An 8,781-nucleotide genomic window follows, 5' to 3' on the forward strand; every position below is an offset into this window, starting at 1 on the left:
CTTGGCAAGCATGTTCGTCTTCCCTTTAGCAAGTCTACAAACAGTTCCACCTTTCCGTTTTAGTTATTGCATAGTGATGTTTGGACGTCCCCGGTTGCTAGCAACACGGGCTATTTATACTATTTGGTGATATTGGATGATTGTTCTCATTATGTGTGGACATTCCCTCTCCGTCGCAAGTCCGACGCTCTTGCCACACTCACAGCCTTTTATTCATATGTCACCACACAGTTCGGTCGTCCTATTCTCGCCGTGCAAACTGACAACGGCAAGGAGTTTGACAACATCAGCGTTCGCAATTTACGTGCGTCCCACGGCACCATCTTTCGTCTCACCTGCCCCTACACGTCCTAGCAGAATGGTCGTGCCGAGTGCGTCCTTCGCACTCTTAATGACTGTGTCCGCACGTTGCTCTTCCACTCCTACGTACCTCCTCTGTTCTGGCCGGACGCGCTCGCGACCGCCAGGCTCCTTATTAACATCCACCCCTGTCGTTCCCGCTGGAACTACACTCCTCACCGGCTCCTCTTCAGTGCGGCTCCATCTTATGATGGTCTTCGCATCTTCGGGTGTCTCTGTTATCCTAGCACCACGTCCACTGCTCCTCACAAACTCGCTCCCGGGTCGCTTCCTTGCATTTTCCTTGGTTATCCTCCCAACACCAAAGGTTACTGATGCTATGATCTAGTGTCCACCACGTTTTCACTTCACGGCATGTGTACTTTGATGAGCTGGTGTTCTCGTTTCAGCAGGTACCGTCACCTTCGGCGTCTTCCGCAGCGCAGTTCGCCCCTGTCTCCACCTCTGGCGGACCGCCCAGCCGCGCACCGGACTCGGCCCTGCCCGCGCTCCCCGTGTCGGCGGCCCCTGTTGCTGCGGCCCCCATCGTCGCGGCCCCCTTGGCCGCCCCCGCCGTGGCCCCCTCGGCTGCCCCCGATGCGGCCGCTCCCGATATCGGTGTGGTCACTCGGGCTCGGACTAGGACACTTCGTCCCAGCACGCGCTACCCGTCGGACGAGTACGCATGTGCTGCATCTACCTCGGCGCCGTCTCCGCTCCCCAGCTCCGCTCACGCAGCCCTTCGGGATCCGAACTGGCTTGCTGCAATGCGTGAGGAGTTTGACGCCCTGCAGCGCAACCATACGTGGCAGCTTGTTCCGCGGCCTCCCCGTGCCAATGTCATCACTGGCAAGTGGGTTTTCCGTCACAAGACTCTCCCCGATGGTTCTCTTGAGCGCTACAAGGCGCGTTGGGTGGTGCGCGGCTTCCGACAGCGTGCCGGCATGGACTTCACCGACACCTTCGCCCCGGTTGTCAAACCGGGCACGATTCGCGTTGTTCTCCATCTTGCTGTTTCTCGCGTCTGGATAGTCCACCAACTCGATGTGTCTAATGCTTTCTTGCATGGCCATCTCGACGAGCAGGTGTTCTGTCAGCAGCCTATTGGTTTCCTCGACACCGACTATCCGTACCACGTGTGCTTGCTCTCCCGTTCTCTCTACGGGTTGAAGCAGGCACCTCGGGCCTGGTACCAGCGGATCGCGGCCTTCCTTCAGCAGCAGGGGTTCCGGTCCACACGGTCCGATGCCTCCCAGTTTGTCTATCACCAGGGCCCCTCCACCGCATACCTCCTATTGTATGTCGACGGCATCATCCTGACTGCATCCTCGCCAGCGCTACTTCAGCAGATCATAGCTCGCCTCGGCACCGAGTTCGCCCTCAAGGACTTGGGGGCTCTCCACTACTTCCTCGGCATCGAGGTCGTGCACCGGGCCACTGGCTTCTTCCTGCACCAGCAGGAGTACGCCTATGAGCTTCTGGAGCGAGCGGGCATGCTTAACTGCAAGCCCGCTCCCACGCCTGTCGACACGAAGGCTAAGGTGTCCGCCGTTGAGGGTTCTCCGGCGTCCGATGATCCCTTCTACCGCTCCATCGTCGACGCGCTTTAGTACCTCACACTAACGCGTCCGGACATTCAGTATGCTGTCCAGCAGGTGTGCCTTCATATGCATGCTCCTCGTGACACCCATTGGGCTCTCGTGAAACGTATACTTTGGTACATACGTGGCACCACAGCCATGGGTCTCACCCTGACGGCATCACCTGACACCAGCCTTGTCGCCTACTCCGACGCCGACTGGGCTGGGTGCCCTGACACTCGACGCTCCACTTCCTCGGGCCCTCTCTGATTTCGTGGTCGTCTAAACGACAACCCACGGTCTCACGATCGAGTGTCGAGGCTGAGTACCGGGTCGTGGCCAACGTCGTCGCGGAGTGCTCTTGGCTACGATAGCTACTTCAGGAGTTGCTATGTGAGGTTACCAAGGCGACGCTCGTCTACTGTGATAACGTCTCCGCGGTGTACCTTGCTGCCAACCCTATCCATCATCGACAGACGAAGCATATTGAGCTCGACATCCACTTCGTCAGGGAGCACATCGCCCTTGGTCGTGTTCGTGTTCTACACGTGCACACCGATCAGCAGTTCGCCGATGTCATGACGAAGGGACTACCCACCTCGACTTTCGAGGGCTTTCGGTCCAGTCTCTACATCACCGGCGACGCTTCGACTGCGGGGGGGTGTTGAACATGTGTACATGTACGTAGGTCCGGGTTTTGTATGCAGTACATGTAGTGTCTGTCTCCCCCTGTATGTACGTGTATCTTAGGAGACAAGATACCAGTCGCACCTTTTTTTAGAACCGCCCTCAAAGGCCTTTATTCATTACTTAGACGGTTTACATCCGATTGCACTAGGGCAATCAACGAAGCAGGGAAAACATCAAAGGAAGTTACAGTCGAAGTACTAGCCAGGCTCTCTCTGGCGCACCAGTGAGCTACCTCATTGGCCTCTCTTCTAACAAAATTGAATCGTAACCCCTGAAAGTATTGGAGATAAGATTTGATCTCGCTGATGATCGGGCTTCCTGTCAACCTGCACTCCGTCGCCATATACTCATCTATAATGGTTTTGCAGTCCGTTTTGATGGTCACCCACGTCCAGCCCTTCTCCATAGCCAGACGCACAGCTTCCCTGACACCTAGCAGTTCAGCGCATTACGGGTCCGTCACCCCCGACTGCTTGCGGCCCCTAGCTAACATAAGCTCTCCGCCATGGTCCCGAGCCACCAAACTGATCGCTGATGATACCCCATTCACGTCCACTGCAACGTCCGTGTTGATCTTACACCATCCTTCTTTCGATGGCTTCCATTTTTCCTTTGCGGGACTCCTCCCATCAACAACATCGGAAGGGATGTACATCGCTTGGATGAGTTCCTTCACTAGAACCATCGACCTCCCGGGCTGATATTTTATCTCCTCATGAGTGTATTTGTTCCTACTTGACCAGATTGTCCACATGACTAAGATAATGATGGCCGCCCGGTCCTTCCCAATGAAGCTGGGATCAAGCAAATCCCTCGACCACGTGGTTGGGTGTAGCCGTGGCACCTTAAACTCGAAGAAATCGTCTGCCTCTCTCCAGAATAACTTCGCGTGATCGCATGTCACCAGAGAATGAAACATCGACTCCTCCTTGTTGCCACACATTGGGCATGTAAGATCTCCCCCTACATGTCTTCGGCACAACTCCTCCTTCGCCGGCAGGAATCCTTTAAGGACCCGCCACCAGAAAATTCTTATCTTGGGTTGTACCTTCAAATGCCATAGTGATTTCCACACCTCCTCCCCTTGGGAGGAACTGCCAACCTGGTTCAAAATGTCTTTGCAGGACTCCAACAGCATCTTGTACGCAGATCGAACCGTGAAAATCCCGGACCTCTCATAGCCCCATGCCCAAAAATCAGGTACAACCACTCGTGGCCTTGGCATATTAAGGATTGCCTGTACATCCGGGGCAATGAAGGTCCTCTCAATAACTTCCTCATTCCAGTCACCATTATCCGTCATCAACTCAGACACAAGGTGTATGGGATCACTTCCCATATTACAAACTGGTTTGAAAGTTTTGCTCCCTTGTATCCAGTTATCATGCCATACCTCCGTAGTAGTTCCATCACCAACTCTACGGATTAAACCCTGCTTAAGCACCTCCCTGCCAGTGATTATGGCCTTCCAAGTAGTGGAGGCGCTAGCAGGGCATCCTGCGTGCAAGAAATCTCCATTTGGGTAGTACCGACCCTTAAGAACACACGCGCATAGACTGCCTGGCCTATCCAACGGTCGCAACGCCTGTTTTGCGAGCATTGCATCATTGAACAGCTCCAAATCCCGGAATCCCAAGCCTCCCTTGGATTTTGAGATGGCCATCTTCTCCCACGATTGCCAGTGCATTCTTCTCTTATCAAGAGATTCATCCCACCAAAACTTTGACATCACTGCCGTGACTTTATGGCATGAGCCTTTATTGAGCTTGAAACAGCTCATAGAATAGGCCGGTAGGGCTTGAATCTCTTCTTTGAGAAGAACCATTCTAGCCGCAACTGACATTAGCCTTTCGCAATATCCTTGTACCCTGGACCTTGCTTGCTCTTTCAAATGTACAAAACTTTCTTTAGTAATCCAACCCACCGCCGTGGGCAATCCCAGGTACTTCTCTGCAAGAGTTTCTCTGTAGATCTGCAAGTTACTTCTTACCCCTGCATTCGTCGACGCCCTTGTATTTGGGCTGGAAAAAACTGAGCTCTTGGCCTTGTTTACACACTGTCACGAACCCAGATGATATGCTTGAAGAATTTCATTCAACCTTTGTGCACTCCTTGAGTCTACCTTCATAAACAAGACAATCATCCGCAAATAAGAGATGTGAGATCCAAGGGCCCCTCAGCCCCGGCCGTATACCTCTATCGACCCATCCAGCATCATAGTTCTTCAACAAACAAGAAAGCCCTTCCCCGCAAAGTAGAAACAAGTACGGGGAGATAGGGTCACCCTGCCGTATGCCTTTGGAGGGGCGGAAAGAAGGCAACAGTTCTCCATTCATCTTCACTTGAAAAGTAATGGAGTTGACACATCTCATAACTAGAGATACCCATTCCTCCGAGAAACCCAATTGCAACATGATTCCTTGGAGATACGCCCACTCGACGCGATCGTACGCCTTCATCATATCCAACTTTACCGCACACCACCCTTGTTTAGTTCTCTTCCTTTTCATAGCATGGATACACTCATAAGCCGTGATGGCGTTGTCTGTAATCAACCGCCCGGGAACAAAGGTGCTTTGCTCCTCTGCGATGATCTCATCTAGAACCTCCCTCAACCTGTTAGCCAAGACTTTGGAACAGATTTGTAAATAACATTACAGAGGGAAATTGGTCTATATTGTGTAATATTCCTCGGATTTTTAACCTTTGGGATGAGAACTATTACAGTTTTGTTAATAACTTCCGGCATGTGCCCGCCGTTTAATTTTTTTAAAATAGATCGGGTTACATCCTCCTTTATTAGTGACCAGTGGTGCTGATAGAATCCCGCATGGAATCCGTCTGCTCCCAGCGCCTTCGACGGCGCCATAGCGAACAGTGCTTTCTCTACTTCATCTGCATCAAAGGGTCTGTTCAGCCGGTCATTCATCTCATTAGTCACCATGCTTGGTACACGGTGCAACACTTCATCCATAACAACCTCATCTTGAGCTGTGTATAGCTGTGTGTAAAAATTTTGTACCTCAGCTCTCACCTCCTCCCTGCTATCAACGATCGTTCCATCCGATTTCTCGAGCACAAGGATTTTATTTTGATGCTTCCTCCTTGATGCTTGAGCATGGAAGAACCCAGTATTTCGGTCGCCTGCCTTAAGCCAGTCAGCTCTCGACCTCGCCCTCGCCATGATTTCCTCTTTCAGCAAAAGATCATTCAACTGCCTTGCCAGCTCCTTCTCCCTTCTGGACGAGCTGCGGTACAGTGAGTTCGCCTTCTCCCTCTCAAACTCCTTCCTCACCTTCTTCGGTTTACGCTTTATATCCCCAAACTTTTTTTGTTTCCAATCGGTTAGATGGCCCTGCATGTCATATAACGAGGAATTGAGGTCCTCAAGTGTAAGAGCTCCCTTCTTCTTTTCCCATGCAGCCACCATTGTGGGCTCATACGACTCTTCCCGTCTCCATGCTTCCTCGTAAACAAAGCGGCGTGGCTCGCTGTCCTCCCACTCCACCAGCCTCTTGATCTTTAAGACTAACATATAGTGATCCAACTGTGGTGATGGTACGTGCCTCACCCCCGTATCTCCATACTCCTGGATGAAGGCTGGGTCGGCCAAGTATCTATCCAAGCGCACCTTTACATTTGCGGCGCCTTCTTGACGATTATCCCATGTATACGGGATTCCGGTAAAACCCAGGTCCTGGAAATTACATTCATCGATGGCCTCACGGAAGCCTTGCATTTGCCATTCCGCTCTTTCATTAGCCCCGAAATATTCCATATTATCCGTGATCTCATTGAAGTCTCCACCACACAGCCATGGGACGTCACTTTGACACCGTAGCCACTTAAAAAGTGTTCAGCTCTCACTCCTTTCACTCCTCTTTGCTTGGTATAAAAGCCTGTAAAACGCCACTCTTTCTGGTCGCTACCCACATTCCTTACCATAACATCTATATGCTGGTTTGATAAATTGTTTAGCTTAACATCCACCTCTCTAGACCAGAAAAGGGCAAGTCCACCGCTCAGCCCGTTACTGCTGACAGGAATACAACCTTCGAAACCAAGTCTTGCTCTCATGTCCGCTACCTTGTTTCCCTCAATCTTCGTCTTTGATAAGAAGACTAAGGTGGGCGCTTCAACCCTCACCAAATGGTGAAGTTCACGAACTGTCTCCGGGTTCCCAAGCCCGACAGTTCCACGTTATGCAATTCATTTCTCCCGGCGGGGCTGTTCACCCACCGCCTGCTCACTAGTGGTTCCCCCTTCGACATGTTTCTTCTTTTTTGAATCCATACTATCTTCCTTTGATGTACTCGGTTCATTGCCCTCCATGGCTCTCTTCTTATTCAAAGTATCCTGATCCAAGATCATGAGCTGGTTTGACGTATTAGTGTGGCCCGCAGGTCCAAACTCCACTCGACGGTACACCTTTTCCCGGCCTCTGCCTCTAGCTTTGTCATAGCTCCTTCTAGGGCTAGCGCGACCAGCAGCTCCTCCCCGGGAATTAAACTAATACACTGCGTTCCTTACCATGCCTTGATTGTTTTTCAGTGGTGATGTTACCTCCTCACCCTTCTCTACTTCCTCTTCTTCAGCATCCCATTCCTCCTCTCTCCTGGCGCCCTACCTTCCTCCATTACTGCTCATTGGGGGTGCATTCGCCCCAGTTCTTGCGGGATCCAGCCCATCTAAGCTTCTCCCCATATGGCAAGCATCCATCATCATCCCGTTCCCCTAGGTCCGGGCAAAAAGCATCTGCATGACCCAACCGGCCACACGAGAAACCAAAATACGGCAGTCCTTCATACTGAATATCATACAAGATGGATTCCTTTGTCCTTGCCGATTCTAACTGCACCCATCTCATTAGGGCCTCCTGCACTCTTATCCATATTCGTGCTCTAAGGGACTCGCCAAACGCAAAACCCTTTGAGTCCACATCCAACTTGATTACCTCTCCCATCATCCCTGCAATTCGCTCCGGCCATGGCGGGTATCGAAGATTGAAGGGCAGGTTGATTACCCTAGCCCATATCTGCAGCTTCTCAAACTTCCAGTCCGATGGCCGGGCTCTAAAATCAAACAGCTCCAAGATCACTGCATGTTTCCCAACCATCCACGGTCCACCTCCATAGATGCAATCTCGATCTCGTTGATTCTCCAAGTTTGCAACAAACGTGTTCTCCCCTATCGGGTTAAAGCTCAGACCCCTCGGGTTTCCCCAGGCCGGTCGGAGGTGCATCTGCGATAGAATTGACATGGATGAACTTGCGGTGCAGAACCCTCCCCACCAAAGCCACTAGGAGTGCCTCTCCTTCCAACTCCTGATCATCTACTACCAGCTTCTTGCTTTCCTTGTCTGTCAGTTTCATCTTCTCCATCATATGCTCCACTTTCTCCCTCGACTTCCTTGATTCCTCTGACGCCATGTCGCCCGTCCCAAAACCCTAGATGCCACCTCCCTTCGCGCTCCAAGGGTGGGTAGAGGTACCAGGACCCCCCCCCTTGCTCACCCCGAGAGCCGCCGCAGAGAAAACACCGATCAGAGCTTGGGTACAGCGCGGAGATCGTCCAGGATGGGTGCGCGCGCGTGGGAGATCGGGATCGCCGCCGCCGCCGCCTGTCCTGCCACTAAACCCTAGAAAACGGTTCGGGCCTACCAGTCGCACCCCTTGTACATATATATATGTGCCTAGTGCACGATCAATCAATTATCGATGCACCAAATCATTCTCTACAATACGTAAGGCTATGAACTTATGACGAAGCGGGTGCATGGCGGAGGCTGGATCTGAGGAACACGACGACAATGGCGATGTGTGTCAAGGCCGGGGGGTTCATCGGCTCTCCCAAACAGTTGTTGCACGAGTGGCCAAAAGGCCGGATGGAACGGGACACGAAAGCAGTTCCATGGAAAAGGAGAGGAAGATGAAAAGAAAAAGGCTGGCTGGCTGGCTAGAGCTATTCATAGTGTGTATCTCGAGACTAGAAGTTGATAGGCCCCCCGCTCCCTCCCGCTAGGGTTCCGCCGCCGCCGGCGGCGGCGCCCTAGCCCCCTCCCGCCGCCGCTGGCCGCCGGCTCGCACGCCCCGGCCCTCCCCGCCCCCCCTTTTCCCCCGCCCCATCCTGTTCCCGCCCCTGCGCCACCTCCCCGGGAGGTGGCCGGGGCGGC

The sequence above is a fragment of the Triticum dicoccoides genome, chromosome 5B, assembly GCF_002162155.2.
Source record: "Triticum dicoccoides isolate Atlit2015 ecotype Zavitan chromosome 5B, WEW_v2.0, whole genome shotgun sequence".
Lineage (NCBI taxonomy): Eukaryota > Viridiplantae > Streptophyta > Magnoliopsida > Poales > Poaceae > Triticum > Triticum dicoccoides.